Raw genomic sequence first — 20,673 nt, 5'->3', positions numbered from 1 at the left:
GGCCTAATTTCGCGTTTTCGGAGTATGGGGATACCTACTTCACATGCCAAGAAATGTTTCCAACATTTAAAACTAAATGATATTGCTAATGAAATTCACTGTTAGAACTACTAATTGTGTATGGAGATGTCAATGAAAAATCATAACATCATAAAGTTTTATTTTTTAAATTTGAAGCGTTACTACAATTCTAAAATTTCATAGTGGCAGTGTATCTCGCGTAATGCCATTTAAATATGGGCTAGCCGTGGCATACACTAAGTCTCCTTACATCGTAATCCACTTGATTTCCTTCTAATTTTACAAGAAATGTTTTAAAATAGTGTTTTCCCTTGCTCATTGTAGGCTTTATGCAGATGATACAACTGCACTTATAGAAGGCAGTGACTTGGGTTTCCTAAGTTTCAATTGCTGAGTTTGGAAATCGCTATATTTTACTGAGTTTTACAGTGAATTTACTTCTTTTAGCGAGTTTTGTTAATATTTATAACAATGAGCAGATCAACAAAAGTCTTTAGGAAGACATAACGTACCATCCAGGAGAGAAGAATATGTTCTTTCCTGGAGAGAAAAATATTCGTTGTGTTCATTTTCGTGCGCTATCGTGTAAAGGAAAGTGAACCGTAAGTACATGATACTGTGGGCATTCCTAGAGTGCGGTACGGGAAGGTTCATTTCCTTTATATGCACGCATAGGAAAATGAGCACAGCGGAGATTGTTCTGATGGACTAAGTACACACACGTGCCTGGGAGGCGTGACCAGTCTAAAGGAAAGTAATGGATAGGAAGAGCTCTGGGTGATATGACCTTTTACCCGAACAGTGACCAAGTATTCCAGTGCTAATGCCTCTAGGCAAAAGCTGTCACGGGGATTATTTAGTGAACTTCCTGATGAGGATGGAAATAATATTTCGATAAATACTGGATATAGGTTGATTGACATTGAACTTCTTAGTGAGGTCATAAATCCTGATGCTAATGATCATCATTATTCATATTCAACAAATGTTGAAATATTGGGGCACTTTTCTCCAAATCCGTGTGGTATGTTTAGCTTAAATCTAGCACACTGACTCAACTATAATCAGACTTCATTATCCTGTGAAGAAATCCCAGTATTTAAAACACTTCTAGCGTTCACTATTTTTAACTTCATATAATTAAGAGCATTCGGTGAGGTAAATATTTGAAAAATCATAACTGTTGTACAGGAAACCTAGAGAAAATTCCTTACACGGAATTTGTCTTGTTAATGAGGCAAAATCTCATTGTAATATCTTCCTTTGTTTTCTCAAAAGAAGTAAGATATTGTCGCTGCTATGCCGAAACCGGGAATACAACAATGCTCTTCCTATCCATTATTTCCCTTACGACTGGTCACGCCACCCAGCCATATATTGATATGCAATCCATTAGAACATTTTCGTTGTGTTCATTTTCCTATGCTTAACTGTAAAGGTAAATGAATCTTGAATTCTAGGCGTGGGTAAATATGTCATGCAAACATACATTCCTACAGTACGGTGCAGTGAGGTTAATTTTTCTTTATACATGCGCCTAGGAAAATGAACACAGCGAAATTTGTTCAGATGGACTGTGTGTCCATGTGTGGCTGGGAGGCGTGACCAGTGTTAAGGGAAATAATGGATAGGAAGAACATTGTCACATTCGCAATTTTAGTACAACGGTGACGATAGATATATTTTTAAAGATCTCAACAAATTATGGAGCTAAAGTACACACAAAGTATTTCTAAAATTTGGGCAACATTATTGGGCAAGGAGAGAGTTTACTCCCAACAAGTTTAATACCACATCTCCTGTAGTATCTAAGGACAAAATGTTCATTGAAAATGTACCGGAAAAACTGGGTTAGACACTGTTTATCGGGCCTTTACTCTGGCGATGGTAAGATAATTAGTAGAAAGGAGATTTTCAACTATTATTATCATTATCATAATTATTATAATTTCGTGTGGCTATTTCTAGCCGAGTGCAGCCCTTGTACGGCAGATCCGCCGATGAGGGTGGGCGACATCTTCCATGTGTAAGTAACTGCGTGTTATTGTGGTGGAGGATAGTGTTATGTGTGGTGTGTGAGTTGCAGGGATGTTGGGGACAGTACAAATACCCAGCCCCGAGCCATGGAATTAACCAATGAAGGTTAAAATCCCCGACCGGTCCGGCAATCAAACTCGGGACCCTCTGAAGCCAACGAGTCGGACATTATTATTATTATTATTATTATTATTATTATTATTATTATTATTATTATTATCATTATTATTATCCAATTCAGAGATATCGCTGCCCACTTAAACACTAAGGTACCTTTAAAAAGGGATTTTGAGGTGTAAAGCATAGTCCTTGCTCAATCTACAATAAAACATGTTTTACATTCTACTTCATTCACATTTCCTTGATACGTTTCGTGAATTACAACGTAGAAATTAAAGGTTTACACGAATTGCCCTTGTCTCCAGAGAGTCATTTTAAGGTTTTTCGTATGGAAACAGGACTGCAGAGTAATGATAGCCTTGTATATTCGCAATAGTTCGAATTATGGCTGATAACACGAATGTAAGGAGGAAGATCAACCACTCGTTGGTCTTGCCAATCGTATATGCTTCCGTTTCAAGGTATTTCATCTTCTCGAACGTACGCCTGAATGAATGTGACACTAAGAATATACCAACCTTTAGACCTTCAGTCAGGCTCTCGGCTAGTGTCATCAGTCATCGGGACGAGCAGATTTCCTTGTCTCACGCCTGACTCTGTCTGGAACATGCTTCACAATGTTAATCACACTAAGCGCTTTGCTCGTCTTGCAGCCCTTCAGGGCGTTCATGATCTTGTTCATCTTCACCCACTAGGACTACTTGATTGTGTGTCTCGCATTCATCCTCAAGTTCATCAGCGGTATTTAGTACCTCACTGAATTTTTCCTTCCATCTTCTCATTTGTTCTTCGCTGTTCATAATCTACGTACCTTCCTCGGATTTTACTGCCTGCGCTGATTGAATTTCTTTCGTGACAATTGTTTTGTGATGATGTAGAGCTGTCTTAAATATCCCCTGAGTGCTGCCTTCTTTGCTACACCCGATAGTCTATTTACCTGCTTCCTTCTATCATGTCTTGCTGCTTTCTTTATTTCTGTAAAGTTCCACTAAGCTTTACTTCTTCATTTCATTTTTGTAGTGATTTAACCGTGCTTTGATTTCTTCCTCTCTTCTGTCTACATACAAGGGATTTTTGTTTTTTGCTTAAATCCCAGTGTCATCTCATTTTTGTATTCAGACAAGCTGATTATCCCTTAACATCCAGCACTCTCTCTCGTTTAACAATCAACCTCTCGAGCGCAAGTGATTTGTACATGTCTCCCAGCTTTACGAAGTTGAATTTCCTCTTTACACCGCGCTTGTTTCTTCAATTTAACCCTAGCAAACGCAATATAACTAAAGCCATTACTAAGCGGTGGTCGCTTCCACAATTTGCACCACTTTTGTTCCGAGTGTCTCCACGTTTAGCTGATTACAAAGGAGTCGTTCTGATGTTGTTTTTTCTCACGTGACGAGACCCATGTAACTTTAGTGCATGTTTTGAGAGGAACAATTAATCCACCTCTAACCGAACTATTATTCAGTCAAAGGTCAACAAAGTGATTGTTATCATTCTGGGCTCCCACACCACGTTTCCCCAGTGGGGGAGACCAGGACAAAATGGTCCCTCTAAGGTAAATGTATGCATATGATGCATGGAGATTTCAGTACGTTAAAGACAATTGCATATATGTTTAGGTGCACATATTTGCTATTATTGAGGTAGTTTTATGGTATTTTATAACGTAAATACAGCACAGAATATACCCATATATAAATTTAGTTCGGAGGACCACTTTCCCGTGGGGAAAATGAACCTTATATATTATACTGTAGGAGTGTGTAAGTTCGCCAGGCAAACAACATCCCTACAATACGGTATGGTAATTTATATTTTCCTTTACACATTAGCATAGGAAAATGAACACAACGAAAATATTCTGATGAACTGCATATAAGTATGTGGCTGGGAGACGTGACCAGTCTGAAGGAATATAATGGGTAGGAAGAGCATTGAGACACACGAGGTTTTAAAAGAAACCTAACGAAATTCAGAATATTTGAAAATTTCATCACGAGTTCACACTTACGCACTTCGTGCATGTTACGTATTGTGTACAGGAAGTCACAAACGTTCAGGACACATTCGTCAAACGTAGAAGAAGGAAATGGACGCTTCATGTTAGATACTAATTTTCTATAACTATGAACAGTACGTTAATCATGGCAAACACACAGGAAGTGAACGTACCATATGAAACACTTCCTTACATGAACTGTTCAAAATGCTCTCCGTTAACATCGACCCACCATCGCATTGAATTGCATGTATATTGCTAACGGAGAGCATTCTGGATATTTCATGTAAGGAAGAGTTTCATATGGCAGGATTTCGAAAACGCAAAACAAGTACTTTAAAACAGGAGATGGATGCACAGACCGGGAGGACGGTACTATATAAGCTAGGAAGTGGACGCCGTAGGTCAATTGTCACAGTAGCTCACATGGCAAGCGGGCGGGGAGATACGTGATAGTGGACAGTACTCGAGGTAGGAGGATCGAATCCCACATAAGAATGCTTTGTAACAGTCCGTTGCCTGGGATGTGGTAAGGTTGCATACTTGATAGCTTCCAAGGACTGATTTGTTTATTTGACTCTATAAAAGACCGTATGTATCGTTGCATTGGGTATGATGCTGGGTTGGACGAGGATGTGGAGATGATGGTCTGTGGCCAGTATAGGCTGCGAAGTGAGCGCCGTAGGACAAGTGTCGCAGTAGCTCACATGGCTAGCGCGCGGGAGGATGTGTGATAGTTGACAGTGCTCGAGGATTAGAAGGTTCGCAAGTCCAATGCAAGTACTTTTTTAAGCAAGTTGACTGGGATGTGGCACGTTGAATACTTAATACCGGTATTTTTTAAGACTGATTTGTTTATTTGGCCCTGGAAAGGCCCGTTGGTATGGAGTTGGGTGGATGGAGGCTAGGAAACATGTGACAGGATTTCAGTTATCCACGTCGTTTTACGCAGCACCTGCTCGAACTACGACCTCCGTGGTCGATAGAGAGCTGTGCGCGATGTTGCAAGGGCCGTCTGGCCAGTTGCAACATCTCTGGCGAAACGGATCGCTATGCCTCAGTCTAAGGTGACAAGGACTGGCCAGCTCCTGTGCATACATCAGTTGTTTTGCTTGGCCTCTCTGAAAAATATCCAGGGGCGTAAGATGGGGCGATCTGGCGGTCGAGGGGCAGGTCCTCCCCTTCTTATTCATTTATCAGGATACGTCGCATGGAGATGGTTCCGTACGACAACCGCCGCGTGCGGTGGAGCTCCGTCATGTTGAAACCACATCCTGCAACGGTCAAGGTGTAGCACATGTTCCAAAAACGGGGGTAGTGCATCTTGGAAAAACCACAGATAGCATTGGCTCGTTAGATGGATCTCAAAGAAATGGGGACCGATGAGGTGATCACCCATGATTTCACACCATACATTCACACCCCACTGACCTGAAAAGCTGTTTGCCACACCCAATGGGGATTATCCACACTCCAGTAATGCATATTATGGCAATTAACGGTTCAATTGTTGTGGATTCGTGCTTCGTCGGTAAGTATGAGACTCGCTAGAAAGGCAGGATCAGTGCCCACATGCTGTAAGGACCATTGACGGAACGCCACCCGGGCATCGAAATCATGACCATGAAGTTCCTGCTGTAAGTGCAGATGGTACGGGTGAAACCGGTGGTATCAAAAATCCACATAATAGACGCTCGGCTGATGTTCGTCTCCTGTGCAACACCCGTGTGCTAGTACGAGGGTTACGCCGGATAGCGTCAAACACGACCTCTTTATTGTCAGAAGACGTCACGGGATGATCTCGAAGAAGCCGTGTCCCTCCTAGGGATGCAGTATCCCGCAGGCGTCTTTCCACATTACGAAATGTCATGCACGTCGGTTGTCGACTATCCGGATAGCGTTCTTGGTACAGGCGTAGTGCTTGGTATACATTATGCCTAGCTTCTCCACAGATAAGTAACATATCCAAATACTCATCGCTGCAATACATCTAGAGGCAGTGAATAAACTTTGTGTTGTAAATTGCTTCGAAGGAGGGGAGTTCGCGCAGCTACATGTTTACCTGACATCGCATGTTGCTATTATTCCAATAGGGCAGAATTTGCTCTACCTGTGGTCTACGAAGCTTGGAAAATGTACGACGTAGCTAACTGGCCACAGACCCTCATGTCCTCAACCAAGTCCTACCCAGCACTATACCCAATGCAAGGATACATATGGTCTTTCATAGGGTCAAATATACAAATCAGTCCTTGGAAGCTATCAAGTAAGCAAACTTACCACATCCCAGGCAATTGGCTGTTAAAAAAAATTACGTGGTATTCGAACCTCCTATCTCGAGCACTGTCCACTATCACATATCTCCCCGCACACTTGCCACGTGAGCTACTGCGAGACGTGACATATGGCACCCATTTCCCAGCCTACACAGTACCGTGCATCCACCTCCTGCTTTAAAGTAGCCTACATGTTTTGCATATCTGTACTCATTTTACGGGTTCATTCGAGGTACCCATACTAATACTCAGTGAGGGATTCCACCTCTACCGCCTCAAGAGCTTCTGGAGCTTCAGACTATGGGTCGGGGAGGATGACCAGTACCTCGCGCAGGTGGCCTCACCTGCTATGTTAAACAGGGGCCTTGTGGGGGGATGGGTAGATTGGAAGGGATATAGAAGGAAGAGGGAAGGAAGCGTCCGTGGCCTTAAGTTAGGTACCATCCCGGCATTTGCCTCCCGAGGCTGAGTAGACCCCGTTCCAGCCCTCGTACCACTTTTCAAATTTTGTGGCACAGCCGGGAATCGAACTCGGGCCTCCGGGGGTGGCAGCTAATCCCACTAACCACTACGCCACAGAGGCGGACGATGTCTTTCAGAATTGTAGTAAATGTGAAGGCGTGCATAAAACTGAATCGCAAGGGGCCGGTGACCATCCCGTATAAGCACTGTATTTAAAACATCGCTTAGTACGGCATCGCTTGTTACGTCATATCTTATAAAACGGCGTATTCTATCATATTTTCGGAGAATTATATCGACTATAATGACCTATGTTGATTTTTGTTTGTTACACTTTTGGGGATTGCTGAGAGCAAACTCTGCAATCTACTGAAAGTAAGACTTCATATCAGTCTCTGTTACATAGTCCAGGCAAGCATCGCTGTGATAATGTTGCAAAAGACAGGGAAAGTCACACATAATATGGCGGTTACAAAATGGATAAAGAAACATCAGTATCGCAAAAGAAAAGGGTGTATCACCCTCAACGATTTCTACAACATGGAAGGACATTTATTAGCCAAGACCGTGTGCGACCTGTTTTTAGCTAGTGGTTTTACGTCGCGCCGACACAGATAGGTCTTATGGCGACGATGGGATAGGAAAGGCCCAGGAATTGGAAGGAAGCGGCGTGGCCTTAATTAAGGTACATCCCCAGCATTTGCCTCGTGTGAAAATGGGAAACAACGGAAAGCCATCTTCAGGACTGCCGACAGTGGGATTCGAACCCACTATCTCCCGGACGCAAACTCACTGCTGTACACCCCTAACCGCACGGCCAGCTCGCCCGGTATATGTTTTTAGTTCGTTCGTTCGTAATCTGTTTACCCTCCAGGTTCGGTTTTTCCCTCGGACTCAGCGAGGGATCCCACCTCTACCGCCTCAAGGGCAGTGTCCTGGAACTTCAGAGTCTGGGTCGGGAGATACAACTGGGGAGGATGGCCAGTACCTCACCCAGACGGCCTCACCTGCTATGATCAACAGGGACCTTGCGGGGGGGATGGGTAGATTGGAAGGGATATACAGGGAAGTGGAAAGGAAGAGGCCGTGGCCTTAAGTTAGGTACCATCCCGGCATTTGCCTGGAGGAGAACTGGGAAACCACGGAAAACCACTTCCAGGATGGCTGAGGTGGGAATGGAACCCACCGCTACTAAGCAGACCTCCCGAGGCTGAGTGGACCCCGTTCCATCCCTGGTACCACTTTTAAAATTTCGTGGCAGAGCCGGGAATCGAACCCGGGCCTCCGAGGGTGGCAGCTAATCGCACTAACCACTATACCACAGAGGCGGACCGTTTTTTTATTTTCAACTTATTTTGTTAAATAACCATGTAAGTGTGCAGAAAAAACTTACAGAAATTGTACCGTACCCAGGGGTAGTAACCCTTTAGGACGATGCCTCCATTCCTGTACAAACATCCGACTAACTCAGGTTTGGGCAGAGAAGTGGGTTGGTTGTCGATGGGCAAGTCTAAAAGTCGAAGTTTCTCACTTAATTATAAGTAAATGACAAGAAAATGGAGGTATAACTCGAATGAGAATAATATGGGGTAGGATGAGTTTATTCACAAAATAACCCCGAATCACACCAACATAAAAATAAAATCAAATAATAAAAATGATAATAACATTATCTCAAAAATTAAAAAGAACTGGACATTAAAACGTTAATTATTCAAATAATTAAATTCAAAAGGAATGTTCAAACACAACATTAAATACTTCTCAAATTCAAAAACATTCTTCATATGATTGTCCAAAGTTCATGTTCATAATAGTATACGTATGCGTATACAAATACGTATTCGATTCGCATGGAGTAACACGATTTAAGTATCACATTGATACGGATTTTAATTTCGGAGAATTGTCGCAAAGTTAACATAAAGAAAATTAAGACGCAATGGGACATGATATGAATTATGAAAAATACTAGTGGCATTTCCCTACGCTATATTTACAATGAGCACAAATAAGCAAAGTATCTCAAATATATACATCGGATAAAGAAAAGGAAATCTTACATACTACACTGACTCGACGCGAAACGCGGTTCACCAAAAGATATAATGAAAATCAGATTGATCACCAACATTCAATCAGCACTCGGGCTGTTCCCCATTAAACAACACGACCACGTATCAAAACAACATTGAAATAGCACAAAACACCTTCCTGTAAAAGAAAACATATTATTATCCTTCATTAAACATGTGGAAAGCAATGGGCAACATTGCACTCTTCTGCTGCATTTGCGCACCCAAAAGTGCGTTCATCCGTCACATATTTCCTCAACTATCCGGAAACTCACATACAATCGTGCTTCTTACTAGCATGCTACAATAATTTATCACACGCATCAGACTCACTGGCCTGGCATCAATTTCCCGTCAATTCTGATTCTCAATATTTTCTCAGAATACACTTGCAATCGGCCTGCATAATCAACTTCATAAATTAGCATGCATTAAAACCTCTTATATTTCTTACAAAATCATCAGCCTTTCCCATTATGTATGCAGGTTCGATTCGCATACAAATGATTGTGCGAAACAGTTTCCAACCTACATTGGAAGACTCCTTTCTCATTCCACGTTGCGATACAACTCCACATGTGTGAGCTCTTGAAATAACATGCGTCATGCAATCTAACTGTTACTAACTTTCTAAGTGACCAAAATTAAATTGAATTTACTCTCAACGTAGCAAGTGTTTAAGTCGGAAAATGGATGATCTTGTCAATCTGATCCTCCTATCTCTAATCTACAAGAATATCGGAATAATACTAAGCTATTTATCATGCATAATGACACAACAATATAAATATTAACAACTCCCTCGATATCCCATCTAACTAATCGTAAAGTAAAATAAAATTATAGAAATCATGCATTCCTCTTTTATCCGTATTTACAGCATTACAAATGTACAATAAACACATGCCGTCAGGCAAAATTTACGTTAAAGAAAAATCCCTACACTAAATTTCACTAGTATTTAAACATAATTCAAATAACATGCCATCTAATTTAAAAACATGCGTCTTATCTTGGACGACTCTCTGGACATTGGCAACGGCTCACATCCTTGCCAGGGTATGCTGTTATTCGATGTTGATCACTGCTTTAACACATAGGAACAATCTTCTTTCTTCTATGGGCGGTGCTATCTTCTTGATGAAAGTTCCTGTACACTGCAACACAGAAGACTTCAGGTGAATGATTCTCCACCGCTGGATTTGCACGTGCCGAACAAACCCCTGTTAGCTGTGAACTAAGCCAACATTACTGACAAACAAACACACTTAAAATTAATCAATTAGGGATTTTTATACAGTTAGTTAGAGCGGCTCGCGGTTCGGTTCGAAAGTTCTACGCGATACGCAATCGACACGAAAATGCAATACATCTGAGCGTTTCTTCTGCACTATCCAGTCTGCGGTTATTATTACAGTCTATTTATCTGGAGTAAAACTTTGCGCCATCATGAAATCGGCAATTTAGCACTGCACCAGTTAATTCAGTAAACTTCACTACTAAAGGCACTGTTTCTCGGTCGTAAAACCACACCCTGTTATATATCTCTCCACGTGGCATCATTCACGCACAAGTATCAGAGCAGTACCGAACAACGTTCACACCACGTCGGCTCCCACGATCAGAGTGATGCTCTCAAAGCTCTGGACGCTGGAGAAGCTTGGCTAACGTCGTTATAGCAATTCGTTGTAGCTAACCAATTGTAAGAAAATATTCTACTATTTTGCTTTACGTCGCACCGACACAGATAGGTCTTATGGCGACGATGGGACGGGAAAGGCCTAGGAATGAGATGGAAGCGGCCGTGGCCTTAATTAAGGTACAGCCCCAGCATTTGCCTGGTGTGAAAATGGGGAACTACGGAAAACCGTCCTCAGGGCTGCCGACCGTGGGATTCGAAACCACTATCTCCCGGGTGCGAGCTCGCAGCTGCGCGGCCCTAACTCCACGGCTAGCTCAGCCGGTACAATTAAATAGAAGTACGGCATGATCATGCAATTAAAAGTTATTTAGTATTTTAATACACACTAAGGAACTAACAGACACTGAAGAGGCTGCCAGACTGACGAATGCGTGCGGCATACCGGTGAATTATAACTCAGTGTCCACGACCTTGGCAAAAACATTATCCCCCTACTACCCTTCCCCACAGCACATGCAAATTCTCCACTACTTGCCGTAGCGCTATACAAATCGGTTAGCCGCGACGAACGGCATTTGGTGCTTATTTCCGCCAAAAATTATGTTAATAATTAAGGAAAATAAAGGAAAGAATTAGCAGATAAGACACAAAGGCTTGTACAGATAACGTTTATTTTACAATTAATTCGCTGTGAGCTTGCATCCGGGAGTTCGAATCCCACTGTGGGCAGCCCTGAAGATGGTTTTCCGTGTTTTCCCATTTTCACACCACGCATATGCTGTTGCTGTACCTTAATTAAGGCCACGGCCCTTCCTTCCAACTCCTAGGCCTTTCCTATCCCATCGTCGCCATAAGACCTATCTGTGTCGGTGCGACGTAAAGCAATTAGCAAAACAAATAATAATAATTCCTAGTTCCAGGTGGCTAAAGTGAATATGTAATGTTTACTCCACAAAGTGGCGAGGGGCGGGGGGACTTTCCCTTCACGCCCCACCCCCTAATCGCCACTACTGTTTGTTAACACGCCAAAGATGCAGAAAAGGAAATTTAATAGCTTATTAATTTAGACACGTGTAGACATTCAAACTCGATAAAAGAGATGATTGCATGGAACGAAAACGAATACTGTTCGGCGAAATATGTGTGTAGAAGTCGTACGTCTGTTTGGAGCTTCTGTTGCTTTCCGAACAGGTTGTCCAGTTTAAAATAATGTCTTCACCGCTGCTGATCACAATAGCCATTGCCGATATGCAGACAGCAAATATAGTGCGGGTGTACCATACACCGTCGCCGGCTCCGTGGTGTAGGGGTAGCGTGCCTGCCTCTTACCCGGAGGCCCCGGGTTCGATTCCCGGCCAGGTCAGGGATTTTTACCTGGACCTGAGGGCTGGTTCGAGGTCCACTCAGCCTACGTGATTAGAATTGAGGAGCTATCTGACGGTGAGATGGCGGCCCCGGTCTAGAAAGCCAAGAATAACGGCCGAGAGGATTCGTCGTGCTGACCACACGACCCCTCGTAATCTGCAGGCCTTCGGGCTGAGCAGCGGTCGCTTGGTAGGCCAAGGCCCTTCAAGGGCTGTAGTGCCATGGGGTTTGGTTTGGTTTGGTTTTTGTACCATACACCAGCCTAGAACTATACGGTTGAAAACGATGTTTACGAATGCAACGGATGCATTCGACCGGCCGTGCTGAGTAACAGGCTGCGAGTGTGACTCTGTTTCTTATCTCTTCATATTCTGACGTAACCTGCCCGCTGGCAGTAGTTCCCCTGTAAAAATCAGTTGGTAGACACCCCACACATCACTTATGCATGCGGGACATTTATAAGTAGAAAGTACGGCGTCCGTGAGCCACCTGGTACTTATGATACAATTTCACCGTTTAATGTTCAGCCACAAACTGTTATGATTAGGAAATCATCCTATTATTAAAATGACTCTCTTGTATGACTAGCATCAAGACATGCACTGAGCTTCCCACGGCAAAAAAAACGTTACAGTGTGAAAGCAATATCTCCACGGCAAAGAGCTGTACGGTTCTTTTGCCGTTCGGTCGAAACCGTGCAGTGTGAAAGGAGCCTTACAGTAGTGTAATAATAAAGAAAACATAATTACCCAACATCAACACCAATAACAATAACAATAACAACAACAACAACAACAGCAAAAAGAAGAGTACAACGAGCAATTCCATAGAAAGAAAATAATACAATAAATACTACTAGTTTAACATTCTAAATCCAGTATTATCATTGTATTCGAGATTTACCTAGGATCAACCCGCCCCCTCAAGTCAGTAAATACATTCGCATATCTAGGAATGACATCAGAAACAAGAGGCCACATATCGTCTCGAGCAACGGCGGCAACCTAAGTTATATATGACATTAAAACAATCACGAAGCCTTTCACTGGGAAACGCTATGAAACTTTTTTTTGCAATTTGTTTTACGTTGCACCGACACAGATAAGTCTTATGGCGACGATGGGATAGGAAAGGCCTAGGAGTGTGAAGGAAACGGCCATGGCCTTAATTAATGTACAGCCCCAACATTTGCCTGGTGTGAACATGTAAAGGAGCGGAAAACCATCCTCAAGGCTGCCGACAGTGGGGTTCGAACCCACTATCTCGCGGATGCAAGCTCACACCAACTCGCTCGGTGCTAAGAGATTATTTGATGCGAAAATAGCTAGCATCGCCACATACGGGCTGAAAATCATCTGGGAGAAGTTGACTTTTGTGGACTTGACACTCAAAGCAGTCAAGTCACGTTTTCTGAAAGCTACCCTGGGGATATCGAAATACGCAAAATCTCCACTAGCATATGAACTTGCCAAGGAGACCTCCTTCACTGAGGAACTTCGGATGAAGAGAAGGCTACCATTCACAGACGCCTGGGAATGCAGGACGGAGTGAAGAAAAGAGACGAAATCAGGATCGACTTTTATACAACGGAGACTGTGATGAATAGGACATGGACAAACAGTAACCAAGAAGACCTGCGACACTTTGTTAACTCGATGGCGGTAAATGAATACAACCATAAGCTGTGTAATACCGAGTTCTTCCATGACCCAGACGAATGCTGTGTATGCAAACTATGCAGCCGAAACTATGTGATGTCAGTAATTCTTGTTCGATCTCAACTCTATGCACAATTTGTGCGCTGTATCTTCAATTATTATTATTATTATTATTATTATTATTATTATTATTATTATTATTATTATTAACATGGTCACTTGGATTAATTCGTGGCTGCACCCCGAGTTCAGAGCTTACTGACGCTATATGAACATTGTGCTGGACAAAACTGATACGGTGCTGTTTCTTTTCCAGAATAACCTGTTCGTTTGCCATTTTCATTGCGGAAACACTACATAAAACCCAGATCCATCGCTGGTGAAATACAGTTCTGGTACGGACTAGAAAACATACGGACCGGGCGAGTTGGCCGTGCGCGTAGAGGCGCGCGGCTGTGAGCTTGCATCCGGGAGATAGTAGGTTCGAATCCCACTATCGGCAGCCCTGAAGATGGTTTTCCGTGGTTTCGCATTTTCACACCAGGCAAATGCTGGGGCTGTACCTTAATTAAGGCCACGGCCGCTTCCTTCCAACTCCTAGGCCTTTCCTGTCCCACCGTCGCCATAAGACCTATCTGTGTCGGTGCGACGTAAAGCCCCTAGCAAAAAAAAAAAAAAAAAAAAACATACGGCGGCTTTTTCCATGGCTTATGTAAGTAGTGGAGGTGTGATCGACGCTGCTATATTATCATATTATTGTCATCAGTAGTTATTATTAAGTGTTCTAGGTTAAGACTGGTTAAGTGTAAGAAAGGGAGTACATCCCTAACTTTGCCAGGATAAATAAAACATATTACTATTACTATTACTATGCCATTCTGCTGAATGGTATGAAGGTGTAGATCACAGGGTGGAATGATTGGCAGACTCATATGACAACACTATCTGAATCGACGAAGAAGGCAACGGGATACTACCAGAATTCCTCATTTCTCTAGGATACCTTGAATTCTGTTGCAGATGATGGGTGAACGGTTTAGAGGTCCAACCAGCCTTTCGGATGAGATCTCAACAACATTTAATAATTAATTTATTTGTGATGACGACAGATCTCGTCAACCGGCACCCAGCTCTTGGTAGGTATGGTTTAATGGTCCGCAATGTCAACTAGCACAGTGGTTAATGAGCGTGCGGCAATTAGCTTCATTGAAAAACCAGGGAAGTAAACAAGTGAGAGATATTAATAAACAGCTGTCCTTTACACTTCCGCTCACAACGTTGGCAACGCTGTTTGTGGAGTGAATATTTTCGGGGGCTGTTACTTGGCAGAGCCGAGGAGGGGTAAAAGAAGCCATTTGTTTGTGCTTGTTCACAAACAAGTCGGCGTGTAAGGCAGAGGGCTACTAATCATCTGTCAAAGCCAATCACCGGGAAAGTGAGTAATTTGTAGCAGGGCTCAGTTGGACGGCCGGCGCGCCGCACTCCTCAAGTTATACCTCTACACTTCTAGTTGGGCCATTGTTTCCTAGATAAGGCTTGTGGTATTTCACCTTATCTAATACGACTAATTATTATTATTATTATTATTATTATTATTATTATTATTATTATTATTATTATTATTATTATTATTATTATTATTATTATTATTATTATTATTATTATTATTAGCCGGCCCAGTGGTGAGGAGGCAGCGTGCCTCCTCTTTCCCCGAGGCCGTGAATTTGATTCCCGGCCAGGTCAGGGATTTTTACCTAGATCTCAGGGCTGGTTTGAGGTGAACTCTGCCTACATGATTACAATTGAGGAGCTATCTGACGTTGAGATAGCGGCTCAAATCTAGAAAGCCAAGAATAAAGGCCGAGACGTTTCGTCGTGCTGTCCACATGACGCCTCGTAACCTCCAGCAGCGGTTGCTTGGCAGATCAAGGCCCTTTGGGTTGTCTTTGTTTTTATTGTTGAAATGAAATGAAATGGCGTATGGCTTTTAGTGCCGGGAGTGTCCGAAGACAAGTTCGGCTCGCCAGGTGCAGGTCTTTCTATTCGACACCCGTAGGTGACCTGCGCGTCGTGATGAGGATGAAATGATGATGAAGACAGCACATACACCCATCCCCCGTGCTATTGGAATTAACCAAGTAAGGTTAAAATCCCCAACCGGGCCGGGAATCGAACCCGGGACCCTCTGAACCGAAGGCCAGTACGCTGACCGTTCAGCCAACGAGTCGGACGTTTTTATTGTTGTCAAGCTATAAAGGTAAAAAAAACCGAACATCTTGTTTGAATTATGAAATGAGGGCAGCTTGTAAACAAAAGATGAAGGTGTATCAACAATGGATCCAAACAAGGACTAATGCGGACACGAAATTGTACGTAAATGAAAGAAACAGAGCGAAACAAGTAATATTGTTCAATCTATGGAGAAGCCATGGGTAGATTTTGTTAATAACCTACCAAACGGCAGGGAAACCCTTCTGGCCATCAACTAGGGATCTTAGAAATGGAAGGAAAAAGGAAATGAATAGTGTTGTGGGTAAATCAAGTGAACTCATAGTTGATCCCAGTGAATCGCCGGACAGGTGGAAGGAATACTTTTAAAATATTCTAAACGAAAAAGGAAATCTTTCTGTTGACGTACTGAACAACCGACCTCATGAGGAGGAGGAAAATGATGCTGGTGAAATTACGCTTGAGGAAGTGGAAAGGATGGTAAATAAACTCCATTTTCTTAAAGTAGCATGAGTACATTAAAATAGACCTGAAGTAGTGAAGTATAGTGGGAAGGCAGGGATGAAATGAAATGGCGTATGGCTTTTAGTGTCGGGAGTGTCCGAGGACATGTTCGGCTCGCCAAGTGCAGGTCTTTTGATTTGACTCCCGTAGGTGACCTGCGCATCGTGATGAGGATGAAATGATGATGAGGACGACACATACACCCAGCCTCAGTGCCAGCGAAATTAACCAATTATGGTTAAAATTCCCGACCCTGACGGGAATCGAACCCAGGACCTCTGTGACCAAAGGCCAGCACGCTAACCATTTAGCCATGGAGCCTTACAAGGCAGGGATGAAATAGCTTCATAGAATAATATTAAAATGGGTTGTTAGTAAGGTACTTTCTGTTTGGAAGGAAGCAGTAACAGGAAGGATTTCAACAACTGTCGAGGTACCTCATTGATCAGTAGACCAGGCAAGATAATTCACTAGGATTATGGAAGGGATGGTGCAATCTGTGGTTGAGAGTAAGTTGGATGAAACCAGTGCGGTTTCAGACCACAGCGGGGCTGTCAGGATTGATCTTTTGTATGCACCAAGTAATGGAAAAATACTACGAAATTAATACACAGTTATGTTTATGCTTCGTAGTTCTAGAGAAGGCATATGGCGGAGTGTCGAGGCAAACTATACTACCCGTATTGGGGGACTATTAGAAGCAATCAAAAGCATTTATGTTAGAAAATTGAGCTGCAGAGAGAACTTATGGGAGAAGGAATTCTTGGTTAAGGTACTTACACGGGTCAGATAGGCTGTATTCTTTCACCGTTGTTGTTCTTAATTTGTATGGGTCATCTACTGAGAGGTATAAAGTATCAGCTAGGTGGAAATGTTGCAATAAGCAGTTCTCGTTATTACTGGCAAATTGTGCTGAAGTCTGCAGTCTAATATCTTGGAACTTGAAAACAGGTGCAATGAGCATGATATATAGTCTAATATTTAGCCTTTCCCAGACTACAGTCAGCAGGTGAGAAACCTAACAGAAATTAATGACAGGTTGGAAATACGAAAGTGGAACAGGCAGATCATTTCAAGTATTTAGGATATGTGTACTCCCAGGATGATATTATAGTACGGTAAGTGAGATTGAATCAATGTGCAGTAAAGCTAATGCAGACCGAGCTCGATAGCTGCAGTCGCTTAAGTGCGGCCAGTATCGAGTATTCGGGAGATAGTAGTTTCGAACCCCACTGTCGGCAGCCCTGAAAATGGTTTTCCGTGGTTTCCCATTTTCACACCAGGCAAATGCAGGGGCTGTACCTTAATTAAGGCCACGGCCGCTTCCTTCCCACTCCTAGCCCTTCCCTGTCCCATCGTCGCCATAAGACCTATCTGTGTCGGTGCGAAGTAAACCAACGAGAAAAAAAAAGCTAATGCAGTGAGCTCGCTGTTGCGATCAACAGTATTCTGTAAGAGTGAAAATGAGCTCCCGGACGAAACTATCATTCCATCGGTCTGTTTTCAGACCAACTTTGCTTTACGGGAGTGAAAGCTGAGTAGACTCAGGATATCTTATTCGTAAATTAGAAGTAGCAGACATGAAAATAGCGAGAATGATCTCAGGTAAAAAACAGGTGGGAACAATGGCAGGAGGATACTCGGAATGAGGAGATAAAGGCTAAGTTAGGAATGAACTCGATTGATGAAGCTGTACGTATAAACCGGCTTCGGTGGTGGGGTCGTGTGAGGCGAATGGAGGAGGATAGGTTGCCTAGGAGAATAATGGACTCTGTTATGGACGGTAAGAGAAGTACAGGTAGACCAAGACATCGACGATTAGACTCCGTTTCTAGTGATTTAAATATAAGAGGTGTGGAGCCAAACGAGGCCTTAGACCTGGTTAGAAATAGAGGATTGTGGAGGCGTTTAGTAAATTCATAGAAGCTTGCAGACTGAACGCTGAAAGGCACAGCAGACTTTGATGAAGATATACAGTATGTAGGCTATGTATTAGGCCTATTATCAACGATTGCGTTAAATCATTAATCGAGAGTTCAACGTCCCGTTACTCTCAGCAGTATCGCAATCGCGAACCATTATACGTCTCCTTTTCTGTAATTTGTTTTTCTAAATTGTCTAAAGAAAGAACGAAAGCAAGAGGGGAAGGAGGAAAGAACGAACGAAAGAAAATAATAAGCTTCGATATGTGGTGTCACAGAATAATAATAATAATAATAATAATAATAATAATAATAATAATAATAATAATAATAATAATATAATAGCTTTACATGCCACAAACAACTTATACGGTTTTCGGAGAAGCCGGGGTGCCGGTAAATCCACTCGGAGGCTGTCGTATTTGGATACCTACTTTCAAATGATTCCTGTCAGATCTAGGATCGAACCTAGCTACTTGAACTTCCAATACTTAATTTTTATCCTTAATAACATGAAAGAAAATATGTCCGCAACACCATACTAACACCAGTCTTTTCGACATCTTGATTTTCTCCTTTAATTGATTGAACTTTCGTCATCATCATCATCATCATCATCTGGTTACCCTCCAGGGTCGGCTTTTCCCTCGGACTCAGCGAGGGATCCCACCTCTACAGCCACAAGGGCAGTGTCCTGGAGCTTCAGACTCTTGGTCGGGGGATAAAACTGGGGAGAATGACCAGTACCTCGCCCAGGCGGCCTCACATGCTATGCTGAACAGGGGCCTTGTGGAGAGATGGGAAGATTGGAAGGGATAGGCAAGGAAGAGGGAAGGAAGCGGCCGTGGCCTCACGTTAGGTACCATCCCGGCATTGGCCTGGAGGAGAAATGGGAAACCACGGAAAACCACTTCCAGGATGGCTGAGGTGGGAATGGAACCCACCTTTACTCAGTTGACCTCACGAGGCTGAGTGGACCCCGTTCCAGCCCTCGTACCACTTATCACATTTCGTGGCAGAGCCGGGAATCGAACCCGGCCCTCCGGGGGTGGCAGCTAATCACACTAGCCACTACAGCACACAGGCGGACTTGAACTTTGGTACTCGTTTTATTAATTCATGTGCTCAGTTTCGTGGCTGCCTCTCTGGATGAGTTTCAAAGTGTTGACTCATGGATCCCAAGATAGCGGGTTCAAACCCGGCAGATGTAGACGGAATTTTTTGTAGTTTGCTTTACTTCGCACCAACACGGGTAAGCCTAATGGAGACGATGGGATATGAAAGGCCTAGGGGTGGGAAGGAAGCAGCCGTGGCCTTAATAAATGTACAGCCCCAGTATTTGCCTGGTGTAAAAATGGGAAAATACGGAAAACCAACAGTGGGGTTCAAACCCACTACATGCCAGATGCAATCTCACAGTTGCGTACCCCTAACCGCATGGCCAACTCGCCCGGTAGTCGGATTTTTGAAGGTTGGACAAAATTCCATTCGACGCTGCACGTACTTAAATGTCGGCGTAAGTTATGTAGAAGATCTCTGGTGGCAGAACCTCTGTTACGTGGCGTGTTACGGTGCACGTATCCCACAAGGCTCTTCCTTAAGACTGGTCACGCCTCCCAGCAGTCCATCACATCATATATGAATATGTAAAGGAAAATGAATCTTAACTGCGCCGTACTGTAGGAATGTATTGTACTGTATTTACCAGTTCCTAGATTATTTAAGGTTCATTTTCCTTTACACGTTGGCACATGAAAATCACCACAAAGAACATTGTTCTGATAGACTGCATATGCATGCGTGGCTGGGAGGCGTGACCAGTGTTAAAGAGGATAATTCATCGGAAGGATATTGTTTTATATTCGAAGTATCGCTCGCACACCGTCGATATGATGATGCTCGATTTAGAATGTTAAACTAGTAGTAGCCTATTTCTTGTAATATTTGCTTGTTGTTGCTGGTAATTACATTTTAACTTTATCATCACGCTACTGTAAGTGATCATTTCCACCGGCATAATTGCGAATATATATCCATTTGTTAATGACATATTTCGTGTTTTCCCAACAAAATTGATTAAAACTCAGCCATTGACGCCCAAGAGAGGTTCCGCTAACTCCGCCATCTAGTGGGCCTGGAGTAAAACGGAACGAGCAGACAGCACACGGTAGCTGAGGCTCATTTCCGTGATCTCAGTTCTTAATGGTAGCACTTTCAGGAAGTTTGTTCCTACTCGAGGTTGGACGTCATGGGGATGAATAATTTAGGGCCTACATTTTTTTACTTCTTCTGTATTGTAAATATGAAAATTAAAACTTAGTCATTGAAGACGAGTCCCCTGAAATACTTTCATTAACCTAGCG

The sequence above is a fragment of the Anabrus simplex genome, chromosome 2, assembly GCF_040414725.1.
Source record: "Anabrus simplex isolate iqAnaSimp1 chromosome 2, ASM4041472v1, whole genome shotgun sequence".
NCBI classification, from domain to species: domain Eukaryota; kingdom Metazoa; phylum Arthropoda; class Insecta; order Orthoptera; family Tettigoniidae; genus Anabrus; species Anabrus simplex.
Note: the sequence above shows the minus strand (reverse complement) of the source record.